Source organism: Mesoplodon densirostris, chromosome 15, assembly GCF_025265405.1.
Source record: "Mesoplodon densirostris isolate mMesDen1 chromosome 15, mMesDen1 primary haplotype, whole genome shotgun sequence".
Lineage (NCBI taxonomy): Eukaryota > Metazoa > Chordata > Mammalia > Artiodactyla > Ziphiidae > Mesoplodon > Mesoplodon densirostris.
In genome coordinates, this window is record NC_082675.1 from 10,698,222 (window position 1) to 10,716,275 (window position 18,054).

Genomic DNA, 18,054 nt, shown 5'->3' on the forward strand with positions numbered 1-18,054 from the left:
CTGTGGACCCACACACTCCGCTCACAGCCTGGTATGAAAACAAAGAGGCCGGCCCAGTCAGGCTCCCCACTGTCCTGGGGCAAGAATAGAGTGCAGCGGAGAAGGGCGCAGGCCTGGGTTCAAACCCTAGCTCCTCCATTTACCATCTGAGTGACCTTAGGCAAAGCATTTAACATCTCTGAGCCTCGGTTTTCCTATCAGTAAAATGGAGAGATAATAACAGCACCCACTCATAGAGTCAATGTGATAATCCACAGAAAGCAGAAGCAGAGACAGTGAGAGGATGCCATGAAGATGAAGGGCCTCAACAAGTCTATGTAAAAATTCAGAAACAGGAACCTGAAAAAGAAACAGGGAGAGGCCAGGTAGCCCTGTATATTTTCCTCAGGTTCTGATGACTTTGCAATTCTGATTCCCTCATATCCTTAAAACCAATGTGCCATTTTCTTGAGACCACCTGATGTTGAGGGGGAGAAGATGGGAGGGGGAACACTTATTCCCCAGGCCTCATGTTTCCCTATAGGAGGACCTCCAGTAGAGTGACACTCCTAGCCTCTTGCCCCACCTGACTGGTGCACCTGGAAGAAGGAACTGAACTTGCTCAGCTAGTCTCTCTTTGGGGATCTGCTTGCCTGCAGAGAAGCTACATTCTGGGCTTAGCAGAGCAGGCTTTGTCCCATTGGTTTTGCCTGATGTTGGGTTTGGGGGCGAGTTCAACTGAGAAGAGTATCAGCAAGCTGTGTCCTCCAAAAGAGCTTCTTATCAGTAATAAAGCTGACACTTTGATCTCCATCTGACTGGCTCTTTTGTGTCTCTTGCAATTAGTTTCTAACCACCTTGAAAGGGTTCACTCCCCTCTTTTTACATTGCTCATTCCAACCCTCCATTAAATCTCCTTGTCATGATTCCAGATGGCTGTCCGAAGCAAACTTTCTGCCAAGACAGCTCTTCCTTTGGCTTTCCTCTCGCCTGACATTCCGGCTTCCCACCCACCCAGGTCCTGAATCGTACAGCAATTTGGCGGATCCACTTCATACCCATACCTTGCCCTCTGCCAACCCTGCAGATGCCTTGACTCATCCAAGTCATTTCTAATTACATCTTGGCTGATAACTATTCTAGTAATTTCTTCATGTCTGGCACATGTTCCAACTTTTCCACTTTCTTACTGAATCTTATTAAAAAAAAAGGAACTTGGTAACTGGCATTTTTGAATCATCATTAATTTCAAGCTTGTCTTATTTTATTAGCTGTTCTACATTCCCTCTGAGATCTCTTTCCTCCTTGACGGATCTGAAAACCTCCATGTATTTTCTTCCCCATAACTGAGCTAGGACTAACTTGAACTAACTTATTCTAATGAACCTGCAGAAGCAGCAGTGGATGTAGCCTCAGGGTGGGGTTCCCAGGTGTAGACTGCTGGCACCCTGAGCCCCCAGAACATCTCTTCCAGGGGCTTGCTGATCCTCTGTCTGTTCTGAAATACCTTCCAAGAATTAGTTTTTCTGAGCTAATCAGAGGTAGGCAAGTCTCCAGAAGGGCACTATGACGCACGTATTCACTGAGAGGAAGGTGAGCTCATCGACTCACCTCCCCCCATTAACACATGTGAAATGATTTTCTTTTCTCCCTCCAGATAAGCTCTCTTGTCGCTGGCTGAGAGTTCCCTAGGGGATTAGGGAGCAGAGAGGTCTTTTATGGGGGAAGAGCAGAGAAAAGGGTCAGGTCCAGAGTGTGATTCTCCACAGCACTGTCCAGAAGAATGTCCCATGATGATGGAAATGGTCTGTATCTGTGCTGCTGATAGAGTAGCTACAAACGACATGAAATGTGGCTAGTGTGACAAGAGAACTGAATTTTTTATTTTATTTAATTTTGATTAATTTAAATATAAATAGCCACATGTGACTAGTGGTTACTATACCCAACAGTGCAGCTCTACAAAATGCTACTTTGGGGTTATCTGGACCTTCCTTCTACAGCAGCCATAGTTCTTTGTGAGTCCTGGGATAACATACAAGAAGACGATGATCCATCTGATTCACAGAATCTGGGGCCAGTGGATGGCTGCCATGATGCTCCAGGCCCATGGGAACTACCCTCTAGTAGATATTTCAAGCAGAGGTCACAGATTGGTGGTCCACAGGCAAAATTCAACCTGTACGCCTGTCTGACTTATATCAATTTTTAAAAAATCAACTGGTTGCTGACATTTAAAAACCAAGAGGTTGCACATAACGATTTGCATTTCTAGCTTCTCTTGAAGAAACCAGAAGACCCCACCGGCCAACATTCAGATGGAGATGGGTAGCAGCAGCGTCCTTCACATGGGACAAGTTTGCCACAGTTCCCACCCCTCCCTATGGTCTAAACGTCCCATGTAGGTGTTTGGGTTTGTTCGTCCTTGCATCATGCTTCTAAGCACGCATGGGCTTTTGTTAGGCATCAGACATCCTGAGTTCAAATCCCATTTCTGCCTTATCACAAGCTGTGTGACCTTGAGCAAGTGACTTCACCACTCAGAGCCTCAGCTTCCTCCTAAGTAAAGTGGGGAAAGTAATAAAACAGACTCCAGTGTTGTAAGGATCTGAGGGAATAGTACCTGTGAAACTGTTGATATAGAGCCAGACTCAGGGAAGTGCTCCAAAGATACACGGTCGATGCTGGAAGGAGAAAAGGGAGGATGACGAGATGGAGGAAGAGGAGACACGAGAAAATAAAGAGAGAAGAAGTGGAGAAAGAGGGGAAGAAGGAAGAGTCAGAGGGAAATACGAGCTTCTAGTCAGTTTCCAAACACATCTAAGACCAACAAAGAAGGGAAAAAAAAAAAAAACCTCTTTCCCCAGTGAAATATTCCCTAATTCCCTACAAAATAGCAACATAATAGCACAACCACCCACGTCGTAAGCCCATGGGCACGGGGTGAGAGTTGAGAGGTTAAGAAGGAAGGTACTAAAGCAAGGAAATGCTGGCCCCTAGCACCTCTGCCCTTGGATCTGCAACCTTTGTCCTGAGAACCACTTCTCAGAGGCATCTGGGACTTTGTGACAGAAACACCAAAGGGTCTGGGTTTCATGAAATCTATTCGGGCTCAAGTCCCTCCCTCACATCCAGTGTCTATAATCAGAAGAGATCTCCATGTGGCATAGTTTGGACACGTCTATCAAAGGAAAAGCAAGCCCTTCTAAGACAAATCCAGGGAAAGTTACCAGCTATCTGTTTGCAAAAAATAAAGAAATGCAGGAGATCTGGCTAAATTCTCAGGGAGTTATGACCTCAGGTTCCCAGTGCTTAACTTTGCACAGTTTCTCAAAGTTAATTCAAGGACCATTTAATATGCTGGGAAAGGCACATCAAAATGCTGATTCTAAGGCCTTGCACCAGACACGTGGATTCAGTGGATTCTGTTCATCTGGGGGGTGGGGCTAGGGAATCTGAATTTTGTAGATATACAAGCTGTTCTACTTATATGACTTATTGAATCAAGGCATATTAATGCTGGGGAAGCATAGTTAGCAGCTGGTGAGACTAGCAAGGTCACTGAAAATTGGAGTGGTCAGGGAAGTCTTCTTGGAGGAAGAGAGCTAGCCTTTCGCTGGGTCTTGAAGTATCTGGATGGGGGCCACAGGAGGAGATTAGTGCACTCACTGATTCATTCACCAGATTCTTACTGAGCACCTGCTATGCGCCAAGCTTTGTTCTAGTAAGCAAGAGAGAGAAAACCCTCTGTCCTCATGGATCTAGTTGGCAGAGGTGGGCAATAAACAAAATATGGAAGCAAAATACTTAGCTTGTAAGATGGCGATAAGCACTAGGAGAAAAGCAAAGCAGAGACCTTTGGCAGAAACATGTCTCAAATGTGGACATAAGATAATAGTATATCAATACAAGCATGAGTCCCAGTATAGCGGTCAGATATTGGCAGGAGGCTGCCCATTGTGGTAAACCATCACACCCAAGATCCATCCATTCGTCCATCCACCCATCCACCAATTTATCCATCCATCTATCCATCCCACCATTCATCCTGCCATATTCTACTCTTTCCTTCCTCCTTCCTTTTTAAAAAAATCAAAGTATAATTGACCTACAACACTATGATAGTTCCTTCCTTCCTTCATTTATACAATCTACTTAGGAAACTGTGTGCTAGACCCCCTGTGAAGTTCTGAGGATACAAAACTAAGACAGACACTGTTACGGTATGAATTGTATCTTCTTTCAAATTCGTAGGTTGAAGCTCTAACCTCAGAATGTGACTGTACTTAGAGACAGGGCCTTTAAAGAGGTAATTAAGTTAAAATGGGATCATTAGGGTGGGCCCAAATCCAATATGCCTGCTGTCCTTATATGAGGAGGAAATCAAGACATGGACCAAGAGAGACAATGGACACATGCAGGCAGAGAGATGACCACATGAACACGGTGAGAAGGCAGCCGTCTGCAAGCCAAGGAGAGAGGCCTCAGAAGAAACCAAACCTGCTGACCTTGGTCTCAGACTTCCAGCCTCCAGAACTGTGAAAAAATAATTTTCTGTTATTTAAGCCAGCCAGTCTGGGGTATTTTGTTATGGTAGCTGTAGCAAACTAACACAGATACCATCACAGAAGCAGGGGTTCACCCTCCAGAGAGAGAGAGAGAAGGAAAATTAAACAGAAAATTATGATATAAACATCTCTTTGCCTTGCCTGAAAGCCCACCCATAGAGGCACCTCCATTTGAATTCATCATTGCTTTCTCACTAGTTCAACAAATATTTATTGAGCACCAACTACATTTCTGGTTCTGTACTAGACAGTGGGGATACAATGATAGATAAGGTAGATACATCCATTGTCTTTAGAAGTTCACAAGCTCCCCTACCCTTCCCTCTAGACTGAACACTGTTCTCTACTCATTCTCAGATAAGGCGGTGCAGTGTTGTGTGACAGATATGATCACAGACTGTGGAATCAGACAGACCTCGATTTGGGTCCATGTTCTACCACTAATGGGCTGTGTGGCCTGGGGCAGGCTATTTAACCAGTCTGAGCCTCAGTTTACCTCTAAAAGGCAATAACAACACCCAGGTATGATTGCCGTGAGAATTAAATAAGATCAGGGACATAAATCAGAATAAGTACTCCACAGATGTTTGCTACGGTTATCAATGCAGCCTCGGAAGCAGAGCCAATCAGATGATAATAAATATCATCACTAACATGGAGTGCTTTCTCGATACCCAAGAACTCTAAGTAATCTGCACACATTATCATTATATCCATGAAGCATCTTCCCTACAACCCCAGCCTTTCCTAGTTTAATTTTCTGGTTTCTCTTTTGTCTACTTAGTGTTTTATCACTCCCAGGAAAGCACTTAAGACCCAAGATTGTCTGAGGGAGAGGCTATAGGCCTGTCTGGAAAGAACTTGTGTCTTTCTCTGCATCCATGGTTCCCCTGATGCTCCAGTTTGCACACTGGCTCAGGCGAGCTGGAAGAGGGATCTGGAGGGAATGGTGCCGGAAGTCTCTCCCTTAGAGCTGCAGTCGCCAATAAACACACTGGATTACTGGTCCCCAGTAAAGCAGTGCAGCTGTCTCTGTACATGTCATTCCTAGCAGGGTTTTGCAGTCACATTTCCCCCAGCGCTACTGGGAGGTACGACCCACTTGCCTTTGAGGGAGTGGAGATGGGAGCCAGCAAGGACTTGTTATCATGGAAACCACGTCTCCTCCAGGGCCCCAAGGGGCACTTCTGGAAATGGTTTGGAATTTGATCACAGTCTTCAAGCATAAGAACCGTGGTTAAAAGCTGTTATTTCCTCACTTCTGATAAACGGTTGTCGAGAAGCTGCCAGTTCTGTTTTCGCTGGGGGAGATTGGATTGGGGGAGGATGTGGGTCGGAAGGATGGGAAGAGATGAAAGGATGGGGATCCCAGAGCCTCAGAGCTGCACCGCACCCCAAACGGAGATGACGGTTTGGAGATGGTCCTGCCTGACTCCTTGTCAAGAGCAAGATAGCCAAAGGGACACTGAGATTAGATGGGGTGAGTCGTAAGTGACCACCCTCTCAGGTTGGAGAGGAGGCTCAGCTTTAAGTAAGAAACTGAAACATGCAGGTAAGAATCATCAAGTCTGAGGGTCTTAAAAGAGAATTCCAGGTACAGGGGTTGCAAACTCAAATACCTATCAGGCACCAAGAGGAAAGATACCATTTAGTGAAGTTGAAATGAGCTTGGTGAGGCTTTAGGGGAACAGGAGATGGCACCCCATCTAAAGGAGAGGGCAGTCACCAGTTCCAGCTGCCAGCTGGAGACCCCGGGTGGGTCTGCAGCTCCAGCACAGACCAATTACCCACGTTTTCAGGAAAAACCCCAAATCTGGAACTTCAGGTGAAATCTCCTGACATGGAAATGTAAGCTATGGATTCAAGCATTTAAAAATCACATTGCAGGCCAAATAAAACATGCCTGAAGGTCAAATCCAGCTCACTCATTCAAGTTTGCAAACTGTGCAATGAGTGTTGAAAAGAAATTCCAAATTCCAGAGGCGGAAGGGAATTTGAATACATCATCAATTACCACCACAACAATGAAAAACACAGTAAAAAGAATAGTTATGATTTATTCAGTACCTACTGTGGGCTTAGCAATTTGTTTATATTACTCCACTGAGTTCTCACCACAACCCCGGGGAGGGCAGGGATTTTTACCCCAACTTAGGAAGAAATTGAGGCTCACAGAGGCTAAATCATTTGTCCAAGGTCACACTTGACTACACTGGAGTCTCTGCAGAGAGGGTAATCATTTCTCCATGTATCTTCTGCGGCACAGAACGCCCCAGACACCTCCGAAGCCTTCTTCCTTCTCCAAAATTTCGCCTTGTTCTATCGATCAGGCTTGTTCTAATGCAGTGGTTTTTAAATGGGTGGGGGGGGGAGGGGGCGATTTTGACATTTAACAATGTCTTTAGTCATTTTTGGTTGTCACGCTGATGGGGGAAGAGAGGGGGCGTTACTGGCATCTAGTTGGTAGGGGCCAGGGATGCTGCTACACACACACTACAATGCACAGGATGGCCCCCACTACAGAGAACTGTCCAGGCCCAAATGTCAGTAGTACCAAGTTTGATAAATCCTTGTCTAAAAGGATTAGGGGAGGGAGAGCTGACGGCTGGGGGGTTCCTAAGGAGATGAGAAGGAGGAGGGAGAGAAAAATACTGAGGGTGACACTCGTAGAAGCAGCTCCACTGTTAGAGAACCTGCACGATTTACCAAGGGTTCTCACTGCACTGTTTCACTAGGACTTCACGACAGTTGTTTAACACATTTTCTCATTGCCATTTTACAGATGAGGAAACTGAGGCCCAGAGAAAGAAAGGGGTTTTCCCTCAGGCTTCATGAATGGCGTCCCACAAATCCCTGTTGAGTGTCTGGGATATCCTGGTTCTAGTTGAGGGCTCTGCCCCTTCTGCTAACACTGAAGTGTTTTCTACCTGTCAGGCACTTCACTAAGAATTCTACACGTATCATCTTACATCCTTCCAACAACCCAGTGAAATGAGTACTCCGTGTATCTGCATTTTTACAGTTGAAAAACTGAGATTCAGAGGAGTGACACCACTTGACCAAAGGCATCAGAATTTGAACCAGGCATTTTTGACTTTGAAGCCTGTGCTCTTAACCGTTCTACTCTCCTTCAACCTATGATAAGTATCCCATGCTTATCCAGTGAGGAAGCATTTACTGAGTTCCCTATTTAGAGGAAACTGGGCATACACAAGAGCAATTCCTAATGCATCCTGACTTCAAGGAGCTTACATTCCAGTGGAAAGAGCGGGCATATGCACCACTAGCTGTAACACAAAACGAAAAGTGACCAGGTCATAAAGAAGAGGCAGTAAGGCACTGAAAGACAGAAGTCAGCAAACTATGGCCTGTGGGCCACGTCCAGCCTGCTGCCGATTTTTGTAAATAAAGTTTTATTGGTGCACAGCCATGCCCATCAGTTTACATAATGCTCATGGGCTGCTTTTTTTTTTTTTTTTTTGCGGTACACAGGTCTCTCACCGCCGTGGCCTCTCCTGCTGTGGAGCACAAGCTCCGGATGCACAGGCCCAGCAGCCATGGCCCACAGGCCCAGCCGCTCCGCGGCATGTGGGATCCTCCCGGACCGGGGCACGAACCCGTGTCCCCTGCATCGGCAGGCGGACTCCCAACAACTGCGCCACCAGGGAAGCCCTCATGGGCTGCTTTTGAGTTGAGTAGTTGCTATAGAGACCACCCAGCCTACAAAGCCAAAAGTATTTACTAAGTACATGGCCTTTTACAGAAAAAGTGTGCCGGCCCCTGCTGTAGAAGAGAAATGACCAATACTGAAAATAACCCACCTTCTGTGCTTCTCTCTAGATCCACTGGTGACTGATTATACCTCATAGATATTAGCATGAGGACCCCCGGAGATGACATTAATGACGTTAACAAACTCTAGATACTGGGTGCTGACTGTGTGCCAGGCACAGGCCTAATCCTCTCTAGTTCCCCCAAGCAACCCATCAGACAGGTATTATTAACCCCTTTCACACATGAGGAACATGAGGCTCAGAGAGGTCAAGAGGCAAACCCAAGTTCAAGTAGCTATCAAGGGTCTGAAGGTGGACATGTACGGCTCCAAAGCTCTCAGCCTCCTGCGTGCGGAAACACTAAGCATGAGCCCTGGCTCTGCAGAGTCAGGAAACTCTGATAAGTTTTCCATAAATAAAATTTTCTTCTTTCCTTCCTTGACCAAGTCTCCTACCCCTGTAAACCGGGTTGATACTGTGATTTATAATAAGCAATATATATTTGGCCTTCGTCCCCATTCCTGGCACAGAGCTCCTAAAACCCTTGGAATTTCCTAAGTGATGACAGTGATAAAGGTGTATTGTTATATCAGTGAGGTGATTTTTGGAAAACTCCAATGTAACCTAAGAATGGAAGCTGGTGGTCAGGGGAACCAGCCATGTGATTAGAGGGTTGGAACTTTCAGACCCACCCCACCTCTACCTCTGGGGAGGGGAGAAGGGCTGCAGATGGAACTCAATCACCAAAGGCCAATGATTTAATCCATCGTGCCCTAGTAACAAAGCCCATAAAAACCCAAAGGACAGGTTCTGACTGCTTCTGGTGCTCAGTGAGGCATGGAAGCTCTGTGCTCTTTCCCACCTACCTCGCCCTGTGCATCTCTTCCGTCTGGCTGTTCCTGAATTATATTCTTTTATAGTAAACCAGAGATCTAGTAAGTGAAATGTTTTTCTGAGGTTTGGGAGCCACTGTAACAAATTAATCGAGGGCTGGGTTGTTGGAACCACCCATCTACAGCCAGGAGGTCAGAAACACAGGTGACAACCTGGACTTGGCACTGGTGTCTGAAGTGGGGGTGAGTGGCCTTGTGACACTGAACCCTTCACCTGTGGGATCCGATGCTACTCTCAGTGCAGACAGTGTCAGAACGGAGCTGAACTGTAGGACATCCAGCTGGTGTTGGGGAATTGCCTGGTGGGGCAGGGGAAAACCCACACTTGCGATGCAGTATGGCTGAGTGGTTCTCACACTGGGTGTCAGAATCGTAACCAGTAAGAAGCTCCTGCCAGGCTCAGATAGTCCTGGAAGCTCTTTTCATAACCAACTTGTCTGCCTCAGACAGCACCCAGAAAGTTCCAGATTTCAGAGGGCTGCAAAGCTGCTTCCTCAGCCTCACCTCGGGGAGCTACTGCGGCTTCCAGACGGGCTCAAGTAACTTCCCGTCCCCAGCAGTCCAGCAGTTGATATGACACAGCAGTTTACACCCTCCCCTGGTTAATCCAGCCTGCTCCCTGGTCACTTCTCATTAAGCTGAGTGTGGCCTCCTTTCAACTTTCTCTGAATTAAACTGTCACTTTTCCCAGCAAGGGGCTGCAGGTGGAAAGTACAAGCCCAAAGCTTGGAAGACAAGTGAGGGAAAACGGGACCCCCCCCCGACCCCACCCCCCCATCAGCTCCCACCCCCTGTCCTGGAGCCACAGTGATCCTGCCCCTCACCACCTCCTCCCACCTGCAAGTTAAACAAAAATAAGTCCCAGTATGTCGGGGATTTTTTTAAAGCTGTGGGTATTTGGCCCAGCTGCTGCAGGAAAATATTCGACTACAGCAGTTGGACCTGTAAATTTGTTGCTTGGTGTTCCCAGGCTGGCCAATTATCCCAGCTGTGCAGCCAAGGTCCCCCCGGGATGTTTTCAAGAGAACTAGCTCACAGCAGACGTGCTGCTCTGATTTCAGTTGTCCCCAGTCACGCATCCCAGAGCCCCAGCTCTGCCCCTCCCAGCTTGATCTCAGACCACAGACTCCAACTGCCTCCCCAAGGCCTTCACTGACTGACAAACTGCTGCCCTGGCCATGGTGAAATGGTTACCAGGGATCCCTCTGGCAGCAAATCCATGAGCAAGTTGTGTATTTCTGTGGAAAGAATTTGGGTTTAAATCCCCCAACTCTGTTTCTCCCCAGCTATGTGATTCTGAGCAAGTGACTTAGCATCTTGGAGCCTCTGTTTCGTCTCCCATAAGATGGGCTGTCATTGGGGCTTGTCTCCAAGGTGTAATTAAATAACACAACAATATATTTTTTAATGGTGGGAAAAAGAGATATAACATAAAATTTGCCTTTGTTAACCATTTTAAGTACACAGTTCTGGGGCATTAAGTACATTCACACTGCTGCACAACCATCACCACCAATTCTTGTCACCTTGCAAAACTGAAACTCTGTACTCATTAAACACTAACTCCCCATTCCCCTCCCCCCATCCACCATTCTACTTTCTGTCTCTGTGAAATTGTCTAGTCTCGGCACCTCATATAAGTGGAATCATACAGTGTTTTTTCCCTTTGTGACAGGTTTATTTCATTTACAATAATGTCCTCAAGGTTCGTCCAGGTGGTAGCATGTGTCAGAATTTTCTTCCTCTTTAAGGCTGAATTATATTCCTTGTTTGTATACAACACTACACATTTATTTATCCATTCATCCATTGATGGACCCTTGGGTTTCTTCTCTATTTTAGCTATTGTGAATAATGCTGCTATGAACCTGGTTGTACAAATATCTCTTTAAGTCCCTGCTTTCAATTCTTTGGGGTATATACCTAGGAGTAAAACTGATGATCACATATTAATTCTATATTTAATTTCTGGAGGAACTGCCACACTGATTTCCTTAGTGGCTGCACCATTTTCCATTCCCAGCAACAGTGCACAAGGGTTCCACTTTCTCCACATCCTCATCAACACTTTATTTGGAGGTTTTTTTTTTGATAGTAGCCATCCTAGTAGATGTGAGGTGGTATCTCATTGTGATTTTGACTCACATTTTCCTAATGATTAGTGATATTGAGCATCTTTTCATGTGCTTGTTGGCCGCAGACAACAATATTTTTAATTAGTGCCTGGAACATGTTGGGGGCTAAAACCTGATGCCCGTAATTACAGATCCTGTGAGATACAAATCATGATTCCAGCTGAATCTTTCTTGTAGGTCGGAATGCTTGTCTGCTCCAGGGCTCAGAGCCATTTAGAGGGAGAAAGCTGGTGCTTTCTCTTGCCTATTCTCTTAGACTGTGGGAAGTCACTTCATTTCTCTGAGCCTCATCAAGATGCTCTGAAGACATATAAAATAAATTGAAAACAACCTTATCGGTGGTGGAAAGATCACTGTACTAGGAGTCATACAGACCTGGGTTTGAGTCCTGCTCTGCCGTTTATTAGCTGTGTGATTTGGGCCAAGTCATCTATCTCAGATTCCGGCATAAATGAAGCATTCCATGGATATTTGTTAAATAGATGAATGAATGGGTGAATGATCTCTTTCTCATCAGCAAAATTATACCCATTGCTGGAATATTCTATCCACTAATACAATGTATTTGCAGAGTGCTTTGCAGTTTTGAAACTACTTGGGATGTGGTACGGCTGAGTGGTTCAGAGTATATATTTGCAAATTTACAAATAGATGAATCTCAGTTTGAATCCCAGCTCTGCCAATGTGACCTTAGACAAGTTATGTAATCCTTCCAAGCCTAGTTCCTCTGTTTTTAATATGAGAATGATAGGAATTCTCACTGTACTAGTCAGCCAGTGATCCTTGTTCCTGATGTTCAAGTTCTTACGTAGCCCCTACTGAAAATGAATAGGGCTGATCTACACAACCAATAAGATATTGCTAAAATGATGGAGTGTGATTCTTGAGCACGCCATAAAGGATACTGCAGGCTCCTCCTTGGAGGCTTGCTCTCTCTTGGATCAGTCAGTCTGAAGGAAGCCAGCCATCATGTCATGAGGATGCTCAAGCAGGAGGCAAGGAACTGCGGCTTCCTGCCAGCAGCCAGCTTGCTAGCTTGTAAGTGAAACACCTTGGAAAATGATTCTCCAGCAGCAGTCAAACCTTCAGATGAGGCTGCAACCTAAAGAGACACCCTGAACCAGAACCACTTGGCTAAACCACTCTCAAAGTCCTGACCATCGGGAATGTGTGAGGATTAAAAAATAATAAATTTAAAAAAAAAAAAAACTATGCGTTAGGTAGTAAATGTTTACTGATGTTTTAAGATGCTAAGTTTCAGGGCAATTTGTTATAAAGCGCTAGATACCTAGTACACTCACCTCATAGGGCCACTGTGAATTTTTAATGCATGTAAAGGATCTTTCCTGCACAGTGCTTGACCCACAATAACAGCTCAGAAAATATCATTCATTAGTGTTATCTTTGGCCACAAAAGTAAATTATTTGCTCTTTGCTCTGATTCAAGGACTTAGAAGGGGTGTGTCTGTAAAAACATGCACTTGAGAGGCATCAATAAATTAATTAAAGCACAGATGATGTGAAGCCAAGAGTATAACCTTTCTGTTATCTAAGCTAAAGAGAGGGGAGACGGGGCAAATAAAAACCTAAAAGGCTGAAGGTTCTTTCCAGCACTGCAAAGATTTAAGTAAGTCAGTGGCAGAGACCCAAATTACATACAAATTACGAAGACTGGAACACTCAGAGTGCTGTATAAACAGACATGGTATTATGGCTTCCTGTACTTTATAAAGTCTATGAAGTGCTCATGGAATTATCTCTTTTAATCCTCCCCAATAAGTCCTGTAGGATGCTTATGCTTCTGTCCATTTTATGGAAGGGTCAACTGAGACCCGGAGGCCTGAGGCAAACTTCTCAGGAACATATAGTCATCAGGTGCTAGTGACGGGTTTCAGACCAAGGCTTCCAGTCCTCTTGACTCAGACCAAGCCCAGAGGTTGTTCCATGATGCCAGGCTTCAGTCTCTTCCTCTCTGAGCTTCAATTTTATGAAAAGTAGGGTTTGGAAGAAACCAGAGACCACATGTTCAGAAGCTTAATGCACAAAGCAGTTTATTTAAAGTGCAAAAAGCAGGTCGACAGCGATTGCTTTCTCTACCATAAGAAAAACAAGAGCACACATTCAACATACATAGCAAATGACACTGGGCCTCAGAGTTGGGGAGGCAATAGGGACTGGCGAGGATGCTGGCCAACTGAAGAGCATATGTCTTTTCTTGAGAGGGTGTTCTCCTTGCTCTATCCAGGTGCTGCCATGCAGGAATAGAAGCCTAGGGCTGCCAGATCACCTGCTTCTTCAAGAGAAGCCTGAACCTGTATTTTATATGAATTCTCACCAAGTTTAAAAGTTGGGTCAAAGAAAATAAAAATAAAACAAAACACTGTATGAGTCAACCACAGGTCCACAAGCTAAGTTAGCTCATGAGCCACCATTCAGTGACTCTTGGACTAGATACTTTGCAAGGTCCCTCCCTGCTCCAGGGCACGCTGTCTCCATCAGTACTCAGCACGACTGTTTGTTTACACAGGATACTGGGCAGCCTTATAAATATTCCAAACTGGTTTTCATGTGCAGATGTGAGCTGTGTCCTCAAATAAATTCCAGACTCTCTTCAGGGCGGGGACCAGGTCCCTGGTTTCCTGTGGGTCTTTGTTTCTGACTCTTTCAGTATAAGGTGCAGCCACTCAGGGTGAGGGCGCATTCAGCTGGGGCAAGAGGGTCAGGCTGAATGATTTTCCCCAGGCAGTGGCTCTGGAGAGCTGCGAGTCTCACATCACTGAGGTGCGGGGGAGCTTTGGATCTTGGGAGGGCAGCTTCCATCACTGCTGCTGTTCTAAGCAAGTGAGGCCAGGGAATCAAGGTTAATGACTTCCATCTATATCATGTCTGCTGGATTTATAAACAAGGCTTCTGTTTCCTTTGGGAATTGTGCCTGCTGCTGGGCAGATGTGGCTGCTTTCGCAGAGGGAACTGACTTCCACCAAATCATCCCAAATGAAGAGGCAGGTTCCTCTGGGTGTTCTCTCCCTGGAGTCCCCGAACCATCTCATAGTGTCTCATAATGTGGGTTCTGGAGCTACCCTTCTTGGGTTTGAATCCTAGCTCCTTCACTTACAAATTAAACAGAACTGAAATTGCTTCTTGATCGTCCCTGCGCCCATAATGGTGAAGAATCTGTGTTTAAAAATATAACTTATGGGCTTCCCTGGTGGCGCAGTGGTTGAGAGTCCACCTGCCGATGCAGGGGACACGGGTTTGTGCCCCGGTCCGGGAGGGTCCCACATGCCGCGGAGCGGCTGGGCCCGTGAGCCATGGCCGCGGAGCCTGCGCGTCCGGAGCCTGTGCTACGCAACGGGAGAGGCCACAACGGTGAGAGGCCCGCGTACCGCAAAAAAAAAAAAAAAAAAAAAACCTCAGCTAAGGTATCTTCATTACTTCACACTAGGTGCACCAGAAGGGCTTGTATTACCCCTGTCACCGCACTTCATTCTGCTTTATGATCGTATGCTCGGGTGTCTGTCACCCCAGGAGAGAAAGGGTCCTTTCTTAGTCTTCTTCCTCTCCCACCTCATATCCAATTCATGTGCAAATCTTGTCAGCTCTACTTTTGAAATATATGTATATAGTCCAAATCCAACCACTGGTTGTCACCACCACTACTATCTTGGTCTGAGCCTCACTAATTCTATCCTAACTAATAGAATTAGTTCTATTAATTAACTAATGAAGTTAGTCTTCTAATTTCTCACCCATATTGTTGTGTTAGCCTCCTCCCAGGTCTCCCCTGATTCTGTCCTTAGCCACCTTCTTGTTAGGAAGCAGCCAAAAAAAGCAGCCATCGCCAAGACAGCAGCCAAAATGTACCTTAAAAAACCAACATTCAGGATTGGTTGGTCCTCTGCTCAAACCTTTAAGTTGGGCTTCTCATTCACTTAGAAAACACTGCAGTTCCTACAGTGGCCTACGAGCCCTCCACGGTTCTGCCTCTGTTCCTGCCTGACGTCATCTTCCACCACCCTCCTTCTGCCTCATGCACTGCAGCCCCTGTGGCCCCCCCACCACAGTCCCTCCCACCCATCAGGCACACTCCCGCCCCACAGAGACACATGTGTTATTCCCTCTGCAGGATTGTTCTCCCACAAGTCTTGCCCCCTTACCTCCTTCAGGCCTTCTCTCAAATTCCACTCTCTCAATCAAAACTTTCGGGATACCCTATTCTAAATGTCCATTGACAGAGGAATGGATAAAGAAGATGTGGTACATATATACAATGGAATATTACTCAGCCATTAAAAAGAATGAAATAAGGCCACTTGCAGCAATGTGGATGGACCTAGAGATTGTCATACTGAGTGAAGTAAGTCAGACAGAGAAACAGAAATATTGTATGATATCGCTTTAGATGAGGAATCTAAAAAGAAATGATACAAATGAGCTTATTTACAAAACAGAAACAGACTCACAGACTTAGAGAATGAACTTATGGTTACCAGGGGGGAAGGGTGGAGGGAAGGGATAGTTAAGGAGCTTGGGACTGACATGTACACAGTGCTGTATTTAAAATGGATAACCAACAAGGACCTACTGCATAGCACAGGGAACTCTGCTCAATGTTATGTGGCAGCCTGGATGGGAGGGAAGTTTGGGGGAGAATGGATACATGTATATGTATGACTGAGTCGCTTTGCTGTGCACCTGAAACTATCACAACATTGTTAATTGTTTATACTCTAACTAAAAAAATTTTTTCCCCAAGAAAGTGAGTTTCTTCTTGAACACTTCCCATCCTCCGCTTTTATTTTCTTAATTTTGTACCATTATACCATGTATTTTACTTGCTTATTTGTTTTATTTATTATGTGTCTCCTGAGTAGTACCCCACCCCCAAAAGATAAACTCCCTTATGAATTCTGAGTGTTCTGTTCATTGATATAGTTCCACTGCCTAAAACAGCATGTGGTGCACAGTAGATGTCCAGTAAATATTTGTCAAATAAATGAATAAACGAATGAGCAAATTATTTGAACACAAACTGCCTAGCATATAGTAGGTGATCAATAAAACTGATTGAGTAAATTAATTAACTAATGAAGTTAGTCTTCTGTAAGTCTAAATGAGTTTTTTTCTGGTGTTTTCAGGGTTCCTTCTCAATCCCCTTCTCAAGTTTCTGGGTCTCCCGCATCCTAATCAATTGTCCGTGGAGTTTTTTTGTCCCCCTCTGATGTGGTTCTGTAAATGTCTTCTCCAGGAGCAAGAACAAAGTCAATCAATGAGCAGCTGACAAGGAGGGGCCATAGCCCAACCGACAAAGCCCAGCTCCACTCAGGAGAGTCGGTCATTCCTAGTGACACAAAGCCAGGCAATGTCACAATTCTTCATCAGGAGTTTCCAAAATATTGGGCTGGGCATTCATCTGCAGGCACAACTAAACTCTTTGGATTCTAGGATTCTATAAAAAGGGCTGGACATGTTGTTTTGTAGACTGGCTGGACTGATGTTGAAATCACCAGGCTAGCCCTCAAAGCACATGGGGAGTATATGTGAAGACAAACAGATTTCCATGCAAATAGAGGTATGTACAAACTATGTCTCCATTCAACCTCGATGAGACCCATAGAGAGCTTGGCGTTCGGGAGTAATAATTAGCATGAACACAGAATTTAATAGTTTGTAATAAACTTTCATGTGTATAATTTCATTTGGGCTTCATGACTATCCTATGAAGAAGGGAGTATTATCATCTCACTGGTGTGGGTTATATTACAGTTCCAAATTATTTGCTGCCCTGCCTGTGAGAGGGTTACACAACCCTGCTTACTGCCATGTGATTTCCACTGCCTCTCTGTGGGAGAAGTATAACATCCTTACCCACAGAATGTGAGCGGAAGTGAATATCGGGGACATCTGAGCAAAAGCTTTAGAGACACTGCACGACTCCACCTCACTCCTTATCCCTGGGCACAAAACCAGTGGATGTGTCTTCATCTTGGACCTCAGAATGTAGAATACACATGGAGAAGAGCCACAAAACCATAGCTGAGACCTGACCACAGCAAAAATAGAATATGAGCCATAAATAACCGTCTGTTGCTGTAAGTCACCAAGATTTGGGGGGCTGTTTGTTACCACAGCAAAACTAACTTAAGCTGACTAGCACACCCATTTTACAGAGGAAGAATCTAAGGATTAAAGAGATTAGTGATTTTCCCAAAGGCATTCATCTAATGTGTAGCAGATCCAGGACTCAAACCTAGGGTGTCTCACCCTCCAAACCATGTTCATTCTACCAGATCATTCTGATTAAGGACAATGTCTCCTTCTGCACATCTCCTGCAATAATCTGGAAAACTGAGTGGTATCAGGCTCCAAGCTACTTATTTTTTTCACCAACAAGAGCCCTTTCCTCTCTGAGCCCCTGCCAAGTCAAAAAGGGGCTCTGAATTTCACAGTTATTTAGGAAAACAGAGTTGGCTCAATCTAGTTGTTTTCATAGACTGGTCTCTGGAAACCATCCCAGCCCAGGGTAAAATATGAAATGTAATCACAGGGGGAATTTAGCCAGACCACCAAGCCCCATCAACTGTTCCTCTTGTTTCCTTTTAGTACTCAGTTGTTTTTCAGAAGCCCTTGGATGGGTCTGGAAGAGCTCTGGGAGGATGGGTTTAGAATGTTAGCTTTATTTAATCGATTCATGTTTTTGGACCTT